The sequence below is a fragment of the Calypte anna genome, chromosome 1, assembly GCF_003957555.1.
Source record: "Calypte anna isolate BGI_N300 chromosome 1, bCalAnn1_v1.p, whole genome shotgun sequence".
Taxonomy (NCBI): Eukaryota; Metazoa; Chordata; class Aves; order Apodiformes; family Trochilidae; genus Calypte; species Calypte anna.
The window spans coordinates 178,087,763-178,095,312 of record NC_044244.1 but is presented as its reverse complement, the minus strand read 5'-3'; positions in this window follow the sequence as shown (position 1 = coordinate 178,095,312).

The window sequence follows — 7,550 nt, the reverse complement described above, 5'->3', positions numbered from 1 at the left end:
CTGGGAGGGTAATAGTGAGCATCTGTCACCTAGCTGCTGTCTAAAACTGTGACACCTACTTAGGAAAGAGCACTAGCAACCAGTAAGTGACCCAGTGTGTTTTCATTTGTGCCTGGAATGTGTTTCCTTGATTTTTATTTTTCTGGTGTTTATGTTTGGTTGGTTGGGGTTTTGGTTTTTTTTGTAAAGTTCATCCTTCTGGTTATGTATATGAAAGAACAGGAACATAATATAAATAATTAGTACTCTTGATATAAATGGTAAAACACACTTGCATCCAATGCCGGGAAGAAAATATTGTCAGCTAAAGAAAAACCTCCAAGGACACACCCACTGACTTGTACTATTTATGAAATATATATTATTTATTTGACCTAAATATTCTTGTATGGCTTCCCATCTTGTAAAATCAAGCACAAGAGATTGTATGGCCAATGTACTGAGAAGCTGCCTGGAACTACTCATCTAAACCATAGCAGTTCTCTGCTATTACTTTTTATTTTGTTGCTCTGTAGCTGCTGTGGTGTCGTTGTGTACTGCTTCCACAGACCAGCTTCTTTGGTCTTTTTTCCTTTGACATTTAACTGCCTGTGCATTATCTAAGTGATGGTTACCAGAGTCAAGCAGTGTTTGGAATGTATTTTTTTAAAGCATTTCAGTTCCCCATTAAATTAGTATGTATGTAAGCTGCCTAATCAGAAGTGAATCAATCAGAAAAACAGCTGTTTTACTTGTTTTACTTTACTTTGTAAAAGATGAGAGAGAGAAGAGAGAAGAGAAGAGAAGAGAAGAGAAGAGAAGAGAAGAGAAGAGAAGAGAAGAGAAGAGAAGAGAAGAGAAGAGAAGAGAAGAAGAGAAATCTTCCTCATAGATTTCTCAGCTGTACACAGCATACAAAAACAAGGCCAGTAGAAGCCAGAACTTTATATGAAATTCATGATCGATTGCTTTGGATCCTGTCAAACTGTTGCAAAAGTGAAATAAATAAAATAACTCACTATGTTAAAACTGAAACAATTTGGCTGCAACTTGGTTTCCAAAATATGGAATACATTTAATATGAGTTTGAATAGACCTATGGTTTGGCAACCCCATTTCTTTCTGCTCTAAACACCTGTTTTCATTTAGCTATACAAGATGGACCAAAATTCTACACTAGCTTTAGGCTCCAAACAACATCAGTGAAATCAGTGACAGCAGTTGATTCTGAACACAGACCACAGTGTTACACTTAATTTCTTCTGGAAAAAATATGGAAAAACTGCAATGTAACAATCCTAAGTGATGGGAATTTTCTAAGATTCCTCTTACCCTTAAAACTGTGCTCTTGTGGCTCTCCTTTTCTTTGGAAGCTAGCTCACTTTCTCCTGCCCTTGTGTTACTTGAAAGCTGTCACATTTTGTGCAGAAGTTCCAGGAAAGATTTGTGGTAAGGGAATATTTTAAGGAAATAGAAGCAAAGTAAAGGAAATAAAATAGAATTATATTTAATAAGCAAACCAGATGGTTCCTTAAATATGCAATATTAGTCCATTGGTACATTTTAGTTCAAAATATCATCTCTTTTTTGACCTTACTTCTTCATTTTCTGTTCTAGTGTATTTAAAAGAAGAAAACAGCTGCATGATTCATCTATATGCTTGATGACTTGCTGCACGCATTCTTGAAAAGCTGTCTTTAGCATTCAACCTTGTCACTAATTTTACCATTTTATTATGTAATAATTTTATCAGATATCATTTTACCTATCAAGAACTTTTCGTTTTACTTTTTTTTAAGAGATTGCATGGAAGATGACTAAATCAGATGTCTCACTATCAATCATCATAGCCAAGGAAAATAATGCACAAAGTGGCAAAACTGATGGCAACCTCATAGGTCTCTCTAAAGGGCTGTGCTGCTGTTCCAAACAGCTTTCTCTTTTTGTATGTGGGAGTGGCTGTGTGGTAAATTTGGGCTGTCTGAACCTTTTTTTTTCTCAAAGGGAATAATACAGGCTGTGTGTAGGGAGTGAGTATTGGTGTGGTGTGCTTCACGGGTGAGTGCACTCCTGCATATGGCTGTGGCATTCCGGGTGCTGTGTCACTTAGCACCGTGTCACTCCTTGCTCTTTTTGTCATACTGCAGCTCAGAAATTGGTAAGTTTAGGATTACTGTGCTTCTCCCTGTGGAGAAGATATTTCAGGCCAATATTCCAATATCAGAGTCCCATAGACGCAAATTAAAACCAAGCTCCTGTTGCAAGTTTTACGGCTTTTTTTCTGATTAGCAAAAACCAGACATTGTTTCCTGGAATGTCAGCATTGCTGCATCTCACTAATGGGTGTGACACTAATTAAAGAAAGCACAGGAGACAAAAGCATTCCTGTTGTAACTTTAGAAAAACCACAGGCAACCATGAATTTGACCCTAATGTTGCATTTTGGATACCTGCACAGAGGTACCTCTATCTGTGCCAGGACTTTGCAGAGTGGGTTATTTCCCTTTTATGTGCTCTCTTTTGTATCAGGCACCTATTGGCAATGTCAGAAACACTTAGCTACTTCTTCTGTGGAACAAGCTCTGTGACTCAGAAAAAACACTTTTCCTTTTCATGTGCATTTTGTTATGGATCAAACCACTCTTTTGTCTTTGCCATGGCAATGAAAGAAGTTCTGAAAAACTTAAGTTTTAAGTTAAGAATGAGAAAAGAGCTATTAAAAGGCTGTATAGTCTTGCTAATCAAATGGAAATTATCTGTACTGCAATATTCTATGAAGGGAGCAGTCTGGCTCTTTAAAACTAGCTGCAAATAGCTTTTTGAAACAATCAGAACTTCCAGGGAGGGCCATGACCCACCTGGCTTTTCTTGGTCTGCAGCAATAACCTGGAGCTGTCAAGATGTAGACTGGACTTCAAAGAGTGCCAAGAGCTGTGTATGAGAAATGTAAGCATATAGCACAATGTTGCTGTAAGGGAAAATTAACCCAGTCTTTGGACACTGGAGGCACTTTATTTCATCCCTTCTTTTTATTCTGTTTTGAGCAGGTCCCCTGTGAAATGCTGCCCCAAGAACCAATGAGTATTTTTTATTTTTAAGGTTGTTGGGATTGAGTGTTTTTGATGGGAATGTACCAGATAAGGAAATTAAGCATTGCAGTCAAGATTATTTTCCTAATTATGCATCTTTTTTAGGATACATCGTTGAGCTGGTAAGGGAGAAAGTAATTGGGTGCTAAAAGCCAGTGCTGGGTGAAACGCTTGGATGTCCACAGGTTCCAGAAAGCTTCTATTTTCATAGAATCATATAATCATCATAGGATGGTTTGGGTTGTAAGGGGCCATAAAGAAAACTGAGTTACAAACCCCCTGCATGGGCAGGAACATCTCCCCTGCTAGACCAGGTTGCTCAAAGCTCCATTCAACCTGGCCTTGAACAATTTCAGGGATGGAGCATCTGCAGCTTCTCTGGGCAACCTGTGCCAGTGTCTCACCACCCTCTCACTAAAGAATTTCTCCCTAATGTCTAACCTAAATCTACCCTCTTCCAGTTAAAAACTTTTGCCTCTTGTGCACTTCATACCCTTGGAAAAAGTCCATCCCTGACTTTCTTGTTGGCCTCCTTCAAGTACCGGAAGGCCACTATAAAGTCTTCCTGTAGCCTTCTCTTCTCCAGGCTGAACAACCCCAACTTTTTCAGCCTATCTTCATGGGAGCGGTGCTCCAGCCTCTGATTTTTTTTTTTTGTGGCTCTCCTGTAGACTCACTCCAAAATCTCCATGTCCTTCCTGTGTTGGGGTCTCCAATTGTATGAGATTCAACAAAAGTCCTGCACTTGGGTCACAACAACTCCGTTCAACACTGTAGGCTTGGGGAAGAGCGTCTGGAAAGGTGCCTGCTGGAAAAGGTGCTGGGGGTATCTATCAACAACTGGCTGGAAATGAGCCAGCACTGTGCTCAGGTGGCCAAGAAGGCCAACAGCATCCTGGCTTGTATCAGGAATAGTGTGGCCAGCAATACAGATTGTCCCTCTGCACTCAGGACTGGTGAGGTGGCACCTCAAGTACTGTGTTCAGTTCTGGGCCCCTCACTTCAAGAATGACATTGAGGTACTGGAGTGGGTCCAAAGAAGGGCAACAAAGCTGGTGAAAGGTCTAAAGCACAAGTTCTGTGAGAAGCACCTGAGGTAACTGGGGTTGTTTAGCCTGAAGAAAGGGAGGCCGAGAGGAGACTTTATCACTCTGTACAGCTACTTGGAAAGAGATGGTAGCAAGGTGGAGGTTTCCTCTCCCAAGCAATAGAATGATAGGGAATAGCCTCAAGAGGGAATGGCCTCAAGCTGTACCAGGGGAGGTTTAGATTGGATGCTAGGAAAATTTCATCACTGAACATGTTGTCGGGGGCTGGCACAGACTACACAGGGAACTGGTAGAGTCATCATTCCTGGGGGCATTTAACAGACATGAAGATATGATGCTCAGGGACATGGTTTAGTGGTGGATTTGGCAGGGTGCTATATTAACAGTTGTACTTGATTATCTGAAAGGACTTTTCCAACCAAAACGGTTCCATGATTCTCTGAAGTAAGATTACAGGGTTAAAGATTTTGCTCACTTCAACATAGTTGTAGTGCTTTTCAGACTGTCTTCTGGCTGGTGTCACAGCATGCTTATTACAGCATTGCAGGCAGCTGTCACCACTACAGAGCAAAAGCAAGCCTGGCTGTTGTCACCCACCAAGAGGTCAGAACTTTACTGATTAGTGAAGGAAAATCTATTGCTGTGCAAATAAACCTGTTCAGCACTCCCTGCAATGGTAGAAATGGTTCTTTGTGCCCTGAATAAAAATCTTGATTCCACAGAAGGCTGGAGCAGAAGGGTTTGTTTCCTTTAGGTGAGTTCAACTGAGTCAAGTAAAAATTGTCCTGTGCCAGGGTGGCTGCTATTAACACTCTGCTGCTAATTTTGGTAACACCTCAGTGCTGGCAGTGTCCTTTGTGCTACTTACGGTAGAAAGATGTAGCACAGACCTTCCCAGTGAAGACAGTGGAAGGCACAACAGATGGATGGGGGGAAAAAAAACCAACAAAAACAGATGAGCCAAGAAACAGGTGGTGTGTGTGAGGAGGGATGAGATGACAGTGCAGTGGGTTTTTATAAACCTGCTCATTAGTTAGGTGCATGTAAGCTGTTCACTGGCAAGGCTCAGATGGACTGCATAACAGAGTTCAGCCTTGAGGAATTTAAGCCCATAGTGGCTTGGTGAAGGAGGGCTCATGTCACACACGAAGGGCAGAATTTGAGAAAGTTCTGCCAAGAGGGAGAATTAAGTTTTCAGGAAGAGTTTAGCCTGTGAATTCTGGAGATGTATCAGGACCGCAAGGAGGCAGTGAAAGTAACCTCCAGTTCAGGTGGTCAGCGATTGCTCACTATTGGCCTCTTGCAATAGGACCCAGCTGGGTCATCAAGTCAGCAGCTTTCAGTCTTCTGTTTTAATGTTTAATTAATTGCATAGATAATTTTTACAGAGGTTCATTAAAAAAGCTTTACTCTAAGTTGGACTTTCTTTTTTAACAATTTTGCCCCCCCACCCTGCCCAGTTAAAGTTTATGTGGCCTTTCCTAGTGGTGGTTTATTCTGGAGCAAAATGCACCCATCTCCTCTTAGCTAAATAGCAGCCCACAAGACACAGAGTTAACCAGCAAAGGTGAGAAGAAGACACTTAAAAAGTGAGGAGAAAAAGGGGATTATGAAAAAAAATACATCAGGAATCTGAACCTATATCCAAGGCCTAAAATGAAGAAATATTCTTCTTCTGTTCAGTCAACCAAGTGAAAATTCCTGAGGGGTAAGAAGCAAACAATTCCCACTATAAAAGAACCGTGAATTATATTTGCAAATAATGTTTTTAATTATGCTTGGCATATCTGCACCTCCTGCTGGTGGGAGCCCAATGCAAGAGCCTGTAAACCAAAAACCAACTGGTTCATGTTCATTGAGTATTTATTATCTATTGTTTCAGGTTATGTTGGCATTTTGTTCAGCCATTCTGTAACAGGCAAAGAAAGAGGTGGGAGCTTTGCAGATTCATACTTTTAAATGTACAGATTGTAAGGGTGCAGTTCCTGATGTTGCAGAATAATATAAAGGAGACTGCCAGTGATGAGACAGCTGCCCCACACAGAGGCAACAGTAACAAAATGCAGGGGCAAAGTCCGCACCCCAGATTTTTGAAACTGACATATCTAAAACTCATGAGAATAGTCTTCATGAAACAAGGTGGTTTTTTCACTTGTTTTATTTAGTGATAAATTGAGGTTGGCTTTGCCTTCTGCATTTTAGCCATGAAGATCCACAGGGACATGGAACCCATGTGCTTAATGTATTTGAAGGGGCTTTAAAACACAGCACTGAAGCTGCAAGTGCTGAAATTATATCTCTGGTGAAATGTTTAAAAATCTCTAGCTAGTTAAGTCTAACTATCACTACTTTCCATGATAGATACATGACCAGGAATTCTGAGCCCAAATGCCATTATTTTAAAGGTGATGAACTGAGGCAGAGATCAGCACACACAATCCACCCCCTCCTTTTTTTTAGTAGCTGCCTTTGTGACTGTAAGCTGTATGATGCAGAGAAGACTTCACCTATATTGCACTGTGTATTGTTGCGGGAAGAGCCTTTCTTGCTCCTGAGGTAGACAAGCTGCTGGCCTCTCCATTGCCTCACACCAGAGTGAGCTTCACTCTGTGGGTGTGTGTTTCCCACCTTTATTGGCCCCCTGGTAATAGGGGCCTGCCCTAACCAGGCACAGGTGGACTCACACCCACTCTTTGGCAACTCAAGGCACCTGGTTTATCTTGTTTCTCTACAGTGTATTATACAATGCCACCAGTATATAAATAATAAAGAATGATGATGTACAAATTAAGATAAATAAATAGGTGCCTCTGCTTTTGTTGCTTTGAGAATAAGGGAATAAGATAGATGTGTAAAAACTGAAGCTTTCTTTTTTGAAAGGAAGCTTTGTACCTTATTTGAAAAATACTGTGGTTATTAAGACCCCAAGAGAAACTAGTTTGTGCATGGCTCTTTTTGAAAAATTGCTTCTTTTGGCATCCAGAGTGCCATTGACAATTCCAGAAATTTTGTTGGTGTTAGGGGAAGGCAGGCAAAGAAACAGAAGACTCCAACTTATGCTGGGGGAAACCCGGCAGAGAAAAAAACCAAACCAAACCAACCAACCAACCAAAAACAACCCCACACAACCTAAATCTCATAAATACAGAAGATCCGTGAGCTGTTACAGAAACAACCAAGCTATGAAAAGTGATCACATTTCATAAGTTTAATCGAGCAAATTCTGGAGTGTGTGTCTTTCCCCATCTATTGTTCCCATGGGGCTTTTCTTGCTTTAATCTCTGCAGTTGTATGCAGCCAACTCGAGTAAGACAGTTTTAGTGTTTCTGTCAAAATCCATGTGACCTGGCAGCCAGCAAAGTCCAGGGACAGCATTTGAAAGACAACTGGTTAGTTTAATATGGGAAAAGCATGTCCAAATCACTTAAAACAT